We start from the raw sequence: 17,339 nt of genomic DNA on the forward strand, positions 1-17,339 counted from the left end.
ACATCACCAAATATTCTCAGTAGTGAACTGTTTGCTTTCCTAAAGCATGACATTCTGCATTCAAATAAAATGTAAGTTATATAGTTGTTTTTACTAAATTAAAATTTGAAATGATAAATATTATGAAATACTATTAAAACATTCTCATGCATTTATGAGAAAAATTTTAGGAGTTTTAAAATTTACTGTATCCCTTCCAAACACAAGATGCAAGTGGTAAATTTTCAGAGTAGAACATTTACTCTAACCATCTACAGTTAGTAAAGTAGAACATCTGAAAAGACAATAAAGTGTATTCTAAATACAGCATTACCATATTCACATACGATACCTAACCAGAATAAGAAACGATAGTTTCTGTTTCAAGTTTGATATGCCTTAATAATTCAAGTCTCAAGTTTAATGCTGAGCATGGGACAGGGTTATATTATCTGCATCTAAAAGAGAAGTTGATAGCTATTGAAGCCTACCTCAGCAAACAAACAAAAATCTCAAAAATCTCATCTTACACATAGAGGAACTAGAAAAGAAAACAAAGCTCATGGTTAGTAGAAGCAAGGAAATAACAAAGATCATAGCAGAAGTAAATGAAATACAGACTAAAAAAGCAATAGAAAAGATCAATGAAACTGGGAGCTGGTTCTTTGAAAAGATAAACAAAATTGATAAACCTTAGCCAGACTCATGAAGAAAAAGAGAGAGGACCCAACTCAATAAAAACAGAAACGAAAGAGGAAAAGTTACAACTGACACCACGGAAGTACAAAGGATCATATGAGATTACTACAGACTATTATATGCAAACAAATTGCACAACCTAGAAGAAATAGATAAATTCCTAGAAACATAATTTTCCAACACTGAATCAGGAAGAGATAGCAAATCTGACCAGACTGATCATTAGTAATGAAATTGAATCAGTAATCAGAATTCTCCCAACAGACAAAAGCCCAGGACAAGACAGCTTTATAGGGAAATTCTAGCAAATATTTAAAGAAGAATTGAAACCTATCCTTCTTAAACTCTTCTGAAAATTGAAGAAGAAAACAAACTTCCACATTCATTCCAGGAAGCCAGCATTACCCTGATATCAAAACCAGATAAAAACTCTGTGAAAAAATAAAATTACAGGCCAATAACCCTGATGAACATAAATGCAAAAATTCTCAACAAAATATTAGAAAACCAAGTTCAACAACACATTCAAAGGATCACATGCTGTGATCAAGAGGGATTTATTCCAGGGATTCAAGGATGGTTCAATATCCACAAATCAAACAGTGTGACACACTAATTTAAAAAAATACAAAAATCATTGTCATTTCAATAGATGTGGCAGAAGCATTTGATGAAATTTAATATCCATTTATGAGAAAACTCTCAACAAAGTGGATATAGAGGGAACATACCTCAACAAAATAAAGGCCATACACACACACACACACACACACACATATATATATATATATATGTATATATATATGTATGTATATATATATATATATATATATATATATATATATATATATATATATATATATAAAACAAGCCCACAGCTAACATAATAATCAATGGTGAAAAGCTAAAAACTTTTCCTCTAAGATCAGGAGTAACACAAGGTTACCCACTATTGCCTCTTTTATTCAGTGTAGTGTTAGAAGTCCTGGCCACAGCAATCAGACAAGAAAAAGAGACAGCAAAGGAGAGGTTGTGTGGATTGGGCAAAATAGGTGAAGGGGATTAAGAGGTAGAAACTACCAGTTATAAAATAAATAAGTCAGGTGGTGTAATGTACAGCATACAGAATATAGTTAATATTTAATAACTTGTATAGTGACATCATTACTAGACTTATGGTGCACAATGTGTAACACATGAATGTGAAATCACTATGTTGGACACCTGAAACTAATAAGTCAACTATACTTCAACTGAAAAAAATCCCCTATTATGAAGGTGAGAGGAATCCATGTCAGCTCTCTAGAAATGCTAGGGCCGTGTGGATGCCCATCAACACATGTGGATGTGCAAGAAACATGAATAAAATTCAGTGACAGAACATTTTTCTTCAGGACAAAACAGACCACTAACTGTAAACATGTATTATCAGAAGTTACACCTGCATTTATCTCAGACCTAGACTTTCCAAGGAATATAATTTCTTGAGGCCTTTTTGAAAGTTTTAATGGACTTTAGTAGGAATGGTAAAGAATAAATATTTCTTGCTAGGATACAAACAGTCTGCCTGGGTTTGAATGAAATATAAACATAGAAGCTGAGTCTTACTACTTAAAAAAATTCACTCAAAAACTATAACCCTAAGTTAAGTTATTAATCTATACGTTGGGTATTAAACTGTACCCAACTACTGTATGGCTGAAGGTCTGTAACAGTGACCCACGACGGGCCTATATGTGACGAGCATTTCCACAGTCTCCATTAGCTCGGAGGGATACGTTGCAAAGCCTGCCTACATTTGGTCAACTTTTTAAGCAGCAACTTGATTTTTTGTTGGAAAAGTGCATCTCCATATGTACCATCTCCTCCCTCTCAGGAAGAAGATGGCATCGTCTTTAGATAAGTGCATGGTTATGGATATTGGTGATTGGAGGGAAGAAGGAAGCAGTGATGATCACCCATGATGTTAAGGTAGGTGTCTATTACCTCAAAATTTCACATTTTATTTTATTTTCTGCCTCAGATAAAAGAAGTATATTATATACTTCTCTCTGAATTATGAAAAATGAAGGCAGTATGAAAGCATACAGTCATTAACATTTTTCTCTACGTGGATTCACAATTACAAATTGACACCATTTTTTAAAATGCCTTTGAAGAAACTACTATTAAAGCATGTTACTCATCTAATCAGCTTAACTATGAAATCAAGATATCAACATATCTTAATAATAATTACTTAAATAATTTTTTATGAATTAAAATTCATATATATTGCAATTCAGATTTTTTTGGAAAGCCAAGTATGCTATTTATTTTTGTTACATTATTTTAGAACTCTGAAAATTAGCTTAAGGAGAGATAGGCACACAAAAACATTTGTACAACTATAAACATGAAGATTTAAATTGACTTTCCAAATTTATGAAACACTCTCCATGTACCCATATGAAGACCATTGTGCTGTGTTTAAATTACACTGTATTTCTCATCGTGTAAAACTGCTGCATGTAAATACAGGAAGACAATTATTTGAAGATTTTTAATTTTTAATTGTATAATGACTCAGTTTATTATTAGTAAAATATAAATAACAGTGACCTACAATTATTTTACTTTTAAATCAAATCCCCGCATGATCTTATCTCTTTTACATTATATACTGATTACTCTCAAATGAAAACAGATATTTGATTACTAATCTTTATTGTGTATAGCTTTGTCAGTTTTGGAGAATATCTAGGATCAAACCGTAGAGCAAGATTATATCTTGCTAAAGATGCATTTTTTTGCTCTAGGTAATATCTCCCAAATATTAGTGACATGAATTCTCTTGTCAAATAAGTTAAGAATACATTAAATACTATGAATTTCATGTACAAAGACTGAAAAAATAACCACTCCATGTACTCTTCAATATTTTAGTCTCTCCCCTTTAACATAATAGAAAATAATTAATAATGAAGTTATATTCAAATTTCTGTTTAGTTACTTTTGAAATCATTTATTGTATGCAGGTAAATTAAAGGTTCAGATGCATTACATGTTGGGAAAAAACAACATACATAATTATTCTGTCTAATATTTCCATTTCAAAATGTTATGTTGAAAACTTAAAAAAATTTTTATTCACATGCTATTATTTGCTGAAATTTTAGAATATAGTATTTTGGTCATTAATGAGTTTTTATGCAAATGCAGTTTTATTCAAAGTAGGCAGTGCCTTTGTGATGTTGAAGTGAAGCCCTTTCCTAAGAGTGTGCAGTGGGAAAAGCCACCAAACACATTAAGGAGAAATTGAAGAAGTGTAACTTACCTTATCACCTGCTTGCTCATCATTAGCTAGAAATATATTTTCTAAATTACATAAAGACTGAAAATGTGTTTTGAATTATTTGAGCTTTGATATCATTCTTAATTAAAATAATTCTAACTATTTAATGTAATTCTAAATCTCAGATTGTATCAAAGAAATGTAATTCCATGGATAGGGAGACTTCAATGATGATTGGGGTCTTTGTGGTCCTGAGCCCCAAATGTTCACATGTTCAGCAGTTGTTATTGTCATTCCCTCTGCCAGACACAGAGGTGATTAACATGATACAGTAACTAGTAGACATGGCTCCCATTTAAAGAACTTATTGAAGGAGGTAGATTGATGGATGATAGCTAAAGGATAGAAGAAAAATAAACAAATAGATCAATCAAATTGCATGTACAATGGTAAAGATGTCCTTTAGTTTTAGTTAAGGACAAAAGGTTTTTGGAGGAGGTAATGCTTTGGGGAAAAAGGTATATAATTCTCACTGTGTTCTAGAAACTATGTGTGAAGGATAGAATTTGAATACAAAATTACAGTAATCCAATGAGTCGGAAATATATCACATATATTCAGAAAAGAGGATAACTTAAAACTAAAATAAGTAAGAGAGGAAAGAAAAACTTTAAGAAAGATTTGTGGAGTAACATTGGAAGAACATGTTGGTGATTGTGTGGATGAGGTTTGTAATAAAGAGTTAAACTCTATTTTGATACTTGACTGCAAATAGCTTTTAAGCCTCGCACTGCCTCTTCTGTGCCTCTCACCTGGGCACTAGGATAAGGAAGTCCAGGTGTTCCCCCTTCAGCACGTGTAGGAGATTCAAACCGCCCAATCGCCTGCCTTCTGTTGGGAATCCTCGCCCAGGCCTGCCCCCTGACCACAATAAAAGCCTCAACCCAGTCTGCTTTCCTTGTTCTCTCATGCCGTTTTGGATTTGCTCGTGACAGCTCTGCTCGTCCTGGAGAGCTCAGTTATGTAAGTCATAAATCTTTTCATACCTTGTTGGTGGTGTATGTGTGTCGTCATCTGTCGCCACGTTCAAACCAAGTTTTGGGTGGAGTTTCCTCCTGTTTTTACAAAGTGGCCTGGGTACAACAATGTTGAAAGGAGTTTAATGGAGTTGGACTTCCAGATTTTTACTGTAGGTAGGTTACTAGGCATTGATTCTTTTTTTTTTTTTTTTATTCTCAAAAAACACCACAAAAAAACAGAAACCAGAAGGGCTGGATCATAATGAAGTTCATTAGGGGTCATGATTTTTCACTTTTATGTTTATTGAATTTAAGGCGCCTGTTGAGATGTTTAGTTGTCTAGCACATTTTTGGCTTAGGAAATCAAAAGAGAATATAGAAATCAGAGTCATTTTAATATAAGGAATAGTTGAAAGCATGAGAAATGAAAATGCCATTTAGCGATAGGTTAAAAGAAATCGTAGCAACAGATGAATTCTCTCATATATAGCACTTCTCATGCCTTTTAAGTTTTAAGACTTCACAACTAAATTAGCAGCTTCTAGTAGTTTCAGAAGCTGACTTCTACCACATACATGCTAATTATAAGTACTCTTTTTCATTTAAAATGTCTTAATAGCATGGATTTATGCACAGCTAGGTATCAGTTTCCTCACAAATTCATGTAAAGATGCACCCATTGCTGACATACACTAAGAAAAAAAAAAAAATCATTGGGGACTGTTTCCTGATTCATGCCTTCTGGGCTCTTATTTCACCAAACCATATTAAATGGTAGAAAAAACACAAAATCTTAAAAATCTCAGGTAAAACTTTTTTTCCAGACATTGCTTTGCTGTGTAAGACTAAATACATTTAGAATAGATAGCCTTCCTCAATGTTTAGTAAACCTCTGCTCAGCTGATTTGATTCTTCTTTAATTCTTTTGGTCACTGATTTGTTACCATTATTTCAGCTGTTCTATATCAGAGCACATCTTTTAGACATTATTATACTCTGAGTAACCCAAAATTCTGTCCTTTAATTAAGTTTTTCAGATGGATAGGTAATTAAATTTCTTTGGACAATAAGGTCATTTCTGTCAACCAGGGAAGCACACCAGCAATCTAAAGTTAACCTAATTTTGTTACTTAGTATGAACGTTTCTAAAGAACACGAAAATGTAAAATTAGTTTACTCTGGGGGAGAAACATAAAACTTTATCTTTAAACTTAATTCCTGTCAGTTATCATAAAACATTTAGATTTATTAAACTTCTTTTATAATTAAATGACTATCACTTTTCCTGTACTTAACATGTTAACATTCATATTTCTCTACTTCTTGTATGAAATTGTCTTGAAGTTCAGAAATTATACTCCCTATTCTTTCTTCCTCCTTAAACTCACTTTCTTACTTTTTATAAACCCACCACCACTATTTTTTTTAATCTGAAATATTTAGGATCAAATTTTTACAAATAAAATTGTGTATAAAAATTAAGCCAGCTGACGAGAACACAGTCCTTCACTATTTTTCACCTGGAGTTGTGTAATCTCTGTGACACTAGAACAATCCATATCTGAGCCATTACTCACTTTGGTATATGAGATTAAAGGTACTTGAGTTCAGTTACTAAGACCATGTTATCTGTTAACTCAGAATAAATGAACAGAGTTAGTGTATCAGTTGCTGTCCCAGGGAAACTGGCACATGTATTCTGTCTGAATTGGATTTTAAAAAACAACAACTTTAGAAAACATTGTATAATATTTTAACAAAAATCATCTGGCAATATATTCAGGAAAAAACCTCCTAATAAAAACATAGCTTAAATATATTTGCTTTCTTCTCGTTAATTGGATTCTCCTCAATGCAGACTTGCTGAGAGTGTTGTTCTCCTGTATTTCAAAAGGGTTCCTTTCCCCCCTCCCTGCTGGAGGCATGAGGTGATTTTAATCTAACATCTACTGTGAGAACATGGTGGCAGGCACTCCTGGAGATAAACCTCAAAAACTACTGCAGGCTCCCCTGTGACTGGGTGCCCTTGGGGTTTCAAACTGAATTGTCCACACTGAGCTACCAGCAGTTTGTTAGTTCAGGTTTTCCTACCCTGGCACTGATTACCTCCATGAGCTCCACCAGGCTCTCAGGAAATAACAGAAAATAACCCCTCATGCTTCCAGCAGGGGGCGAAGAAAGGGACCCTTTTGGAAATATACCAGAACACTCTGTTCTCTTTAACAAGGCCTGACCTCAGGAGAAACTAACCAGAGCCTAACTTTTTGGATTTTATCAGAGTCTAATGGAACTGGGGGAAGGAATATCCCTAACTCCAGCCCACTCTAGCTATCCCATCCCACCTGAGGGAGGAGGGGAAAAAAATGAGAAACACTTGCGGAGCTTTCAGACCAGAGGCATAGACTCGCTGACAGACTGAGACCTAGTCATAGAACTATAGTATGCTTCCCCTCCCCCAACACCTCACCACCCCATTACTAAAGACCTATTTACCACAGTTCCTTTAACCTAGTAGATCATGTCTGGCTATCAAGAAGTAATTATAAGGCATACTGAAAGGCAAAAAAAAATACCGCCCCCCCCCCCAAAAAAAAAGTTTGAAAAATTTGAAGAGAGAGAGCATCAGAACCAGACCTGGCAGGGCTGTTGAAATTATCAATATAGGGCATTTAAGACTACTATGATTAATTTGCTCTATGATAGAGGGCTCTAATGGATAAAGTACATAGCATGCAAAAACAAAAGGGCAGTATAAACAGAGATGGGAATCCTTAAAAAAAAATTACTAGAAGCAAAACACTGTAACAGCAATGAAGAATTACTTTGGTTTTAATAACACACTAGACATAACTGATGAAAGAAGCTCTGAATTTGAAGGTACATCATTAGAGACCTCCTATACTGAAAAGCAAAGAAAACAAATCCCAAAAATAAGGAACAGAATATCCAAGGACTATGGGTAAATTGTAACATACATGTAATGGAAATACCAGAAGGAAAAGAGAAACAGAAGAAATATTTGAAACAATAACTGAGAACTTTCCCTAATTTAATGTCAGATACCAAACTACAGGTCCAGGAGGATCAAAGAAAACCAAGCCATATAAATGCCAACAAATCTACACCTAGGCATATCACTTTTTAACTACTGAAAATCAAAAATAAAATACTGGAGAAAATAAAAAGCCAGGATTTGGTGCGGGGGGAATACTTTACCTATACAGAAACAGAGATGAGAATTAAAGTCTGACTTCTCTTTAGAAACCATAGAAGCAAGAGAATGGAGTGAACTATTTTAAATGGTCAGAGAAAGACCATCAACCTATCTGTACCCTGGAAATTATCCTTCAAAAGTGAGGGGAAGGAGAGTCTTTCAGACAAACAAAAATTGAGGGAATTTGTCGTCAATAGACCTGCCTTGCAAGAAATGTTAAAAGCAGTCCTTTAAAGAGAAGGGAAATAATATAGGTCAGAAACTTAGATCTCTATAATAAGGGAAGAACATCAGAGAAGGAATAAGTGAAAGTAAAATATACTTATTTTTCTTATTGATCAAACATGTAAGTTCAAAATAATAGCATGTACTTGATTATATATGTTTATGTATACATCTTATATGTGTATATATGCTTGGGTATGAATACATAAGTGAATTGAATGACAGCAATGCTACAAGGGATGGGAGGAAGGAATTAAGGGTTTTTTGGTGGTGTTACTGTAAGGTACTGTCACTACTCCTGAAGCAGTGTAGTGTTTTCTGGAAGTGGACTAGGATTGGCTGTAAACGTGTATTTTCAAACTCTAGCGTAACCATTTAAAAAGTAAATATATGTGCATGTGTGTGTATGTATATACAATATACTTAAAAAAGAGAAAATGGGATCATATATATCCCTTTAAAAACACTAAAGGTAAAAAGAGTGGAAGAAAAAAATAGAAACAAAGATAGAAAACAGTAATGGATATGTGACAAAGTATTCTAACTGTACCAATAATGATTTTGAACATCAGTGTTCTAAATGTACCAATTAAAAACAGGGATTGTCAGAGTGAGTCAGCAAGACCCAAGTATATGCTGCTTACAAGAAACCCATTTTATACACACACAGAATGCAGAGAGACAGACACATGCAGAGAGACAGAAACTCACAGAGACATGCAGAGACACAGAGACACATGCAGAGACACTGACAGACACACACAGAGACAGTCACAGAGAGACAGACACAGAGACACACATATACAGACAGAGACAGAGACACAGAGACAGACACACACAGAGACACAGACACACAGAGACAGAGACACAGAGACAGACACAGAGACACACATATACAGACAGAGACAGAGACACAGAGACAGACACACACAGAGACACAGACACACAGAGACAGAGACACAGAGACAGACACAGAGACACACAGAGACACAGAGACAGAGACACAGAGAGAGACAACACAGAAGCATGCACACACACAGAGGCATGCACACACACAGAGGCACACACTCACACCCCCAGGGACACGCCCCCCCCAGGGACACAGAGGCACCCCCCCAGCCACCCCCAGAGACACACATCTCCCCAGCCACCCCCAGAGACACACATCTCCCCAGCCACCCCCAGAGACACACGTCTCCCCAGCCACCCCCAGAGACACACGTCTCCCCAGCCACCCCCAGGGACACATTCCCTCCCAGACATCCCCACAGACACCCCCAGGGACACATTCCCTCCCAGACATCCCCACAGACACCCCCAGGGACACACTGCCCCCCCGACACCCCCAGGGACGCAGAGACACACTCTCCCAGGCACCCCCCAGAGGTGCAGTGAGACACACCCCCAAGCACCCCCAGAGGCACAGAGACACACCCACAGACACCCACACAGATTACAGTTAAATGGATTGTGAAATATACCATGCTACGTATAATTATAAATTGCAAGAGTAGCTATATTAATTTCAGACAGAGCCAATTTACAATAAGGAAAGTTGTCAGCAATAAAGAAGGGCATTACATAATGATAAATGGGCCAGTTCTCCAAGAAGACATCACAATCCTTAATATGTATGCACCAAATAACAGTGTCAAACTATGTGAGGGACAAACTAATAGAGCTACAAGAAGAAATAGATGAATCCACTATCCTTTTGGATATTTCAACACCTTCTATCCAAAATGAACATACCTGGCAGGCAGAAAGTCAGTGGGACTTGACTTTTATTATCCAAAATATACAAAGAACTCTTAACAACAATAGGAAAACAAGCAACCTAACTAAAAAATAGGCCAAAGACTTCATTAAAGAGACATACAGACGTACCACTGTGGTGTGGGATGTTGATAATGAGGGCGGCTCTGTATGTGTGGGGTTAGGGTCTATAAGGGAAAATCTCCGTACCTTCCTCTCAACTTTGCTGTGAACATAAAACTGGCCTAAAAATAGTCTTAATATTTAGAAGAAAAAAATTTTTAAATGCTTACTCATAGTATTTTAAACCAACTTAATTTTTTGTGGAATTAAAGTAAACACACCAAAGTAGGATATGCCACTCAAGAAATAGCTGATAAAATTATGGCTTAGACAAAAACTGCCATTTCAGAGTAGCGATAATTTTTTTTCCCCCCAAATATTGTTCCTTGATGTTATTTGAAGAAACTTTGAGACAGGTTGTTCCTATGTTTTGGGGGGAAAAGTCCTGAGAATTTATCCCTTTTGTTAGGCATTGTAAGCCTGATACCTTTGATAATTGGGCTGCCAAGAGCTACATTGCACAGTGGGACAGTGAGAAAGGTCATTCGAGACAGAAGCATCTTGCCAGACAATGTCACCATGAAGGGACTGTTTCATTGCTGAGTGGGACCTACTGCTTCCTTGTGGAGTGGTACAAGAGGGGTTAACTTTTTTTCCTCAAGATATGTAAGTTCAGTTTTAGTGCTGCCTTAATAGCACCAACACCAAGATTCAGAGTTGGCAGTGGAAATGTTTTATATTAAATAATATAATATATATGCAGTAGAAGTCTCTACTGGATAAGGGTCAGAAGTAAATACTGATCTTACTCAGGGTATGAAAAAGTTGTTGCAGATACTTGGGCCAACCCAGTGAACTATGTGGCTGGTGAACTTTATGAGTAAAGGGAATTAAAAGTTCAGAATCAAACTTACTAAAAGAGAATATTTGAGGGCCAGGAATTTATATTGTGAGACAACCCATATTTTGAGTTAGTAGAGAGAATTTTCTTCTGTCTTCTGGAACTTTTATGTGTGGGGGGCAAAAGAAAGGCTAACTCTGGCGTGCAGCTGAGTACAGAGTTGATGAGAATATTTACTAGGAATTTTACTACATTTGTATATGTATTCAGATAATTGTTTTTGTGCTGGAATTACACATTTGCATAGGTTTGAATGATCCCTAATCCTATTTTCATACATGTACAATTTTATAGAAACTTATATATCTATGATTAAAATGCTGACTTTCAAAAAAAGAATTTATTGAACAAATATGGCAACTTTTAAATGGACTTTCTTGTGTAGGAAAGATAATTTGTGTGTTGATCTTTAAACCCGATACTTCATTAACATTTGAAGCTGAAAATACGTTTATTTGGCATAAATTAATGGACATATAATAAAGCTAAAATAGGTTTTTAAAAATCACACATTAAGTACAAAAGGGAATTTAGAAAATAGTGTTAACTGGATAGCTTCTTGCTTTTTTGTAGCAATTGTACAGAGTTAATACATTATGTTCTATACATCAAGGAATGAAATTTTATTCAAGATTTATTTATTTTTAAAAGCTATGTGATTGGGTGATATTTTAGGTCATGAAAGACAGAGTTTTGAAATAATAGGTGAGATGAGAATACAGAACACTGTTGCCATGTCAGTGGAGGCTCATAATCCTAATAGTTCCTCAAATATTAAAAAAAAAAAAAAATGGAGGTGTGGTGAAAACTAGTATAGAAGTCATAAGTAGTAAAAGTAAAAGGAGAAAGTCATTGTTTTTCAGTAAAGCTTTAACAAATGAATATAACATAACAAAAGAGAAAATGCTGCAGCTTAGAAAGTAATTTGCCATTGTACCATTTCATTTCTAGTTGATAATAGGTTTGTGTCCTTTCTTCTTCAGTAATATGTTCATTACATACACAACTTAGAGCAAAGTTAGCCAAAGAGTCTCTTAAAAGTATAAAACGGTTATTTTTATATGATCTTTTGAGCTACATAAGCCTGGCATTAGGTTACCTAGAGCTGCGGTCCCCAAACTTTGCAGCACCAGGGACTGGTTTCATGGAAGATAATTTTTCCATGGACTGGGGTGGGGGGGGGGTGGGATGGTTTCTGGATGATTCAAGCACATGACATTTATTGTGCACTTTATTTCTATTATTATTACATTGTAATATATAATGAAGTAATTATACAACTCACCATAATGCAGAATCAGCAGGAGCCCTGAGCTTGTTTTCACTTGCCACTCACTGATAGGGTTTTGATACGAGTCTGCAAGCAGTTGATTTATTATGGTCTCTGTGCAGTCACACCTCTCTGCTAATGATAATCTGTATTTGCAGCTGCTCCCCAGCGCTAGCAACACCTCAGCTCCACCTCGGATCATCAGGGATTAGATTCTCATAAGGAGCATGCAACGTAGATCCCTAGCACGTGCAGAGCATAGTAGGGTTCTCGCTCCTATGAGAATCTAATGCCGCTGCTGATCGGACAGGAGGCAGAGCTCAGGCGGTAATGCGAGCAATGGGGAGCGGCTGTAAATACGGATGAAGCTTTGCTCGCTCACTCACCCACCGCTCACCTCCTGCTGTGAGGCCTGGTTCCTAACAGGCCATGGGCCGGTACCGGTCGGTCCATGGCCCAGGGGTTGAGGACCCTGGACCTAGAGTATCATAATTCAATATTAAGATAAAATGTGAGTAAGAATTTTTCGTTCCCTGTCGAAGAAAAATTATTTTACCAACACTCATTTTAGTTTATTTCCCAGCATTTAAGGAGGGCCTGCTTTTTTCTGTGTATATCACTCATTTGTCTAAAATGGAGAGTGATAGTACCACTCCAGCAGATCAGCACTCCGCAAGCCTCATCTCATGCTGGCATACACTCCATCACATACCTGTTCCTGAGGAAGCAAAACAAGCCCATCCATCAATTAATCAACTAATCCATCAAATCTGAAGTATAATTGTAAAAAGTGTTCTTGTAAAATGTGTTCAGAAAAATAATTTTTCCTTTAGCCAAGCAAGGGCTAAATTGGATAACACAGATGTGGTATTTTATTTAACTGAAGGACGACCTTGGTTTAATTAATGATAGCACACATAGGCCTATTTAATATTCAGGGCTAGGAGGTATAAAGCCAGCATGTGTCTTAGTCCTATTCATCTGGGTTATAAAGTCTATTTTATTTTTTTTGTCTGTGTCAAAATTTGGATTTACTTTTCATCAGATTAACAGCGCTTTTTTAGAAGATGTAGACTTTTTTAATCTCTTTATCTACAACACTTTGCAAATGCAAACTAAGCAGCACAAAGGGGCACTGAATATTCATAGGATGAATAAATGGATAAAAGTACAAAATGAACACTCTAATGATAAGTAGATTGGAATGAAAAAGAACAAATAGGATTAAATAATCGAAACTATTTTATTTGGAATGCACATATTTTTATGAGCTTTGGCTGAAAGAGACAACAAAAATAAATGGTTTTAATTATAACAGGTAAGAATGTAAAATAATGAAGGGATAGCATAAGAATGGGCTCTTTTTTTCCTTTGAACACTTTTTGAAATTTAAAATTTCCTTAACGTGTTTTTATTTGAATCTTCAATGAAAAAAGTCAACAGTTGCTGCCCTTTCTAATCTTTTTTCCTAACTGCTTTGTATTAAAAATAAGTTTTCCCTACGGCTAGTTTCCATGTGGACAGCTGATCCCTGAGGATGTTCTCAGGCTGTCTTTTTCCATCGCCCATTTTTTCCCCCCAAGTGGGGATAAGTGGCTGTGTCTTGCCTGATTGTTAATCTCAGAAGAGATGATTGGCTCACACGTGATTGGCTCACACCCTCCTCTCCAGAGCCAGCCTGCCCCACCCCTCCAGGCAGTCATTTGTGCAGAAGCTCTACCCTCTTGGGCTGGGCTTCACTGGTCCAGCCTAGTCTGTACCTTGCTGAGTAGGTCTGCCTGATTCTGGGTTCAAGCAACCCTGAAGGCCTATTCTCTAGTCTGTCCTCTATCAGGGATAAAGTTGAAGGTTTGGATACATCTGCCCCTGTTTTAATTTACGTCTCAACTTGTTCAAAATCCAACAGGGATGGAACGTGTATTTGTTTTCATCAAGCTATGTTTTTCCTTTCTATATCCAAGTACTTATCTGAGGCTTATTATCTTCCTTTAATTAATTATGCTGTTACAATGCCAAGACTTCTCGCCTTTTTCTAATCTGAGTTTTAACATGATTACTGAGTTCTAATTCCAATGTAGTAGTTTCTGATTTCTTACAATAAAACCCTACACTTAATTTACTGATGTTTTCTTCCTAGTTGAACAAGTAAAACATGTTCTCTTTTTTCTTTTAAATTACATATTTCACACCTCTAACCCTGGGATTCTGAATACAAGTGGCATTAAACACTGAGCCTCTACAAAGGGCCCCACAGATTATCTATAAAAAGCAAAGAATCCAAGTCACATTCCTCTCAGGTAGGATGAGTCCCCATAATTACTAGACAGTAAGTATCCACCAGAGGTGCAGCCCAACAAGTCAACGTTGACTGTCTGTGACATGTGCTGCAATTACCTGGCTACTGTTTTAACTAATAATCTAGAAGATGCTGTGACCAGTTAAAACCACCCAGTTTTCTATTCCTATTATCTGTGATTCCCCAAAACAGGTCCTCTCTGATTGTGTATCGTCTCCCACACTATCATCACAGAGTGGTCTGTCATTACTTTCCTCTCACCCAAAACCCCCTCTTTTATTACCAGATCATTTCACCACGTACTCTGGAACCTCTGCATATTTTGGAAAACAAATTCCCATCCTAACTTCTCCCTTCCACATTCCTTTTGTTGACTTGTACCGAAACTGGAAACTTTCTGTTGCCCTCTTAGGTATATAGTGTTTATTTTTGCATACCCAGGGCCCTCAAAACAAGAAAGTGGGCACAGAAACTTACATGGTATTGTTTGCTGCTGCTTCTACACAAACCATGTGCGCCTTTTGTAAAATAGCCTTCTTGCACTTAGGTTAAAAACAATAAGCTATAGCACTCTGACTCTCATTTTTCCCCAAGTAAATTTATGTTCATTTTCTGTTGATTTCCTAGATCAAACTTTTCTATCCTTTTGAAGATTTTTGCTGACTTCTGGTTTTATCTGGAATATCCAACAGCAACTAGTCTTAGTTACAGGATACCCTTGTATCTGTTGGACTTCTTGCATTACTACTTTAAGGATACATTCTTTTAAATAATACTGACTTCCTACATAGTTGAAATCAAGTTCAAATCCCATATCTTAGGTCAGTTTTTCTTATTCAATTATTCCCACTATATTTCTTCTCTGGCTTGATTGAAAAACCCAATCCTATAATATCTAAGTTTTTTTTAGATTTTTTAAATCAGCTTTTTATTTGGCCTGTCAGCTTTCTAGTAAGGCATATTATTTCAACTCAGTTTTACCAGTGTTCTTTATTTAAACTTACCTGGTAAAACTACAGTCTGAGAAACTCAAATTATAATACTATTCATTCTCTATGCCAAATCTGAGGCAGCTGAAAATTCGTCTATGAAATGATATAACCTTGAAGGCTTCCCACTACTAATTTTAGAGTGTTCACCTCAATTGTGCCTTCTGTGTTGCAGAACAAACTTTTGTTTCATTTTTCACATCAGCTACTTCAATAATTGTCCAATCTCCTTAAATATTTGACCATCTATCTCTCAGCATAATTACAATTTCTTCACAGAAAAAATGAAAGTCAACATCTTGCCTTACATTGATGTTTTGAATGTAATTGATACTGTCATGGTAATGATATGAGTTTTAGAAAAATTGCAAATTTTCAAATATGCTTAAGATTACTTTCTAACTTAGCAATACATAAGAGAAACACATCACATTAAAGTAAAAGGATTTTGATATGTAAAGTGTTTCAGATAGTTATAAGAGTTTAACTTTGATGTCAGTGCTCCATTTTAAAGAAGTAATGATCTTAGTTGCAGATAAAATTACCAAATCATTTATTTCTCTTTCTAATCCTTATTGTTAACAAAGAATTTACTTTGCACATAGAATTCTGCTGATTCCATGAAGATACTTAGATAACCCATAATCTAATCTATATAAACTCATAGTTAAAGAGAAATTTTAGTTTCAGTAACTGCCTCTGAGTTTAATATTTATTTCTATAGGGGTGGTAGTTATCTTTTTTGTATTTTGTGTGTGCGTCTAACTAGAATGAGAAGAAAGTACTGGCTTTTAGTTAAGTTGGAATATGAAATTACTTTAAATGACCTTGCTTATAGATTTAATGTCTAACTTGATTTTGTGGGAAAATACCACTTTTTTAAAACCTCTAGCTTCACTATTAATATCCTTTTAATTATTTTAAGTTCATGTCTTAAACTTGAAATGACTTTAAGATCTGGTAAAACCTGAAATGATTTGTGTATTTTTTTTTTTTTTTTTTTTTTATTTATGACTGTGTTGGGTCTTCATTTCTCTGCGAGGGCTTTCTCTAATTGTGGCAAGTGGGGACCACTCTTCATCGCGGTGCGTGGGCCTCTCACCATCGCGGCCTCTCTTGTTGCGGAGCACAGGCTCCAGACACGCAGGCTCAGCAGTTGTGGCTCACGGGCCCAGTTGCTCCGTGGCATGTGGGATCTTCCCAGACCAGGGCTCGAACCCGTGTCCCCTGCATTGGCAGGCAGACTCTCAACCACTGCGCCACCAGGGAAGCCCCTGATTTGTGTAATTTATAAGACCACTTAACAGATCTATTTTAGGAAACATTCTAGGCATCTATGACACTCAAGGGGAATTTTTTAGAGACTGTTATTGCTTTACACAGCTGAAAGTGATGAAATACCCTTAAAGTTGTTAGCCAAATCAATAAAAAGACCAATGGATCATTTCCAACTAGGTTGCACAAGTTAGTGTTTAATTTGCAAGTATGGTTCTCCGTCATTTGATCATGCTGTAAATTTATTGATTGATTGATATTTAACCCAAACATGTGACACAACAGTATAGTGTATTTTAGTGTTTTAGGAATGTGGTTTTTTCCTAGAGAATTTATATTCAAATTATTCAGACATACACACTTGGTGTTCCCTTGTAAGT

General features: G+C 36.0%; 1 long non-coding RNA gene across 1 annotated transcript in view; it reads left to right on the forward strand.

The window, feature by feature from the left end:
* LOC103004096 (uncharacterized) overlaps nt 1–17,339 on the forward strand; it is a 144,471-nt gene that overhangs the window by 75,414 nt on the left and 51,718 nt on the right. Inside the window, exon 3 of the long non-coding RNA XR_450179.2 lies at nt 2,555–2,649. This is a non-coding gene — a long non-coding RNA (uncharacterized LOC103004096). The remainder of the gene's footprint in view (nt 1–2,554; nt 2,650–17,339) is intronic.

This window comes from Balaenoptera acutorostrata, chromosome 5, assembly GCF_949987535.1.
Source record: "Balaenoptera acutorostrata chromosome 5, mBalAcu1.1, whole genome shotgun sequence".
Lineage (NCBI taxonomy): Eukaryota > Metazoa > Chordata > Mammalia > Artiodactyla > Balaenopteridae > Balaenoptera > Balaenoptera acutorostrata.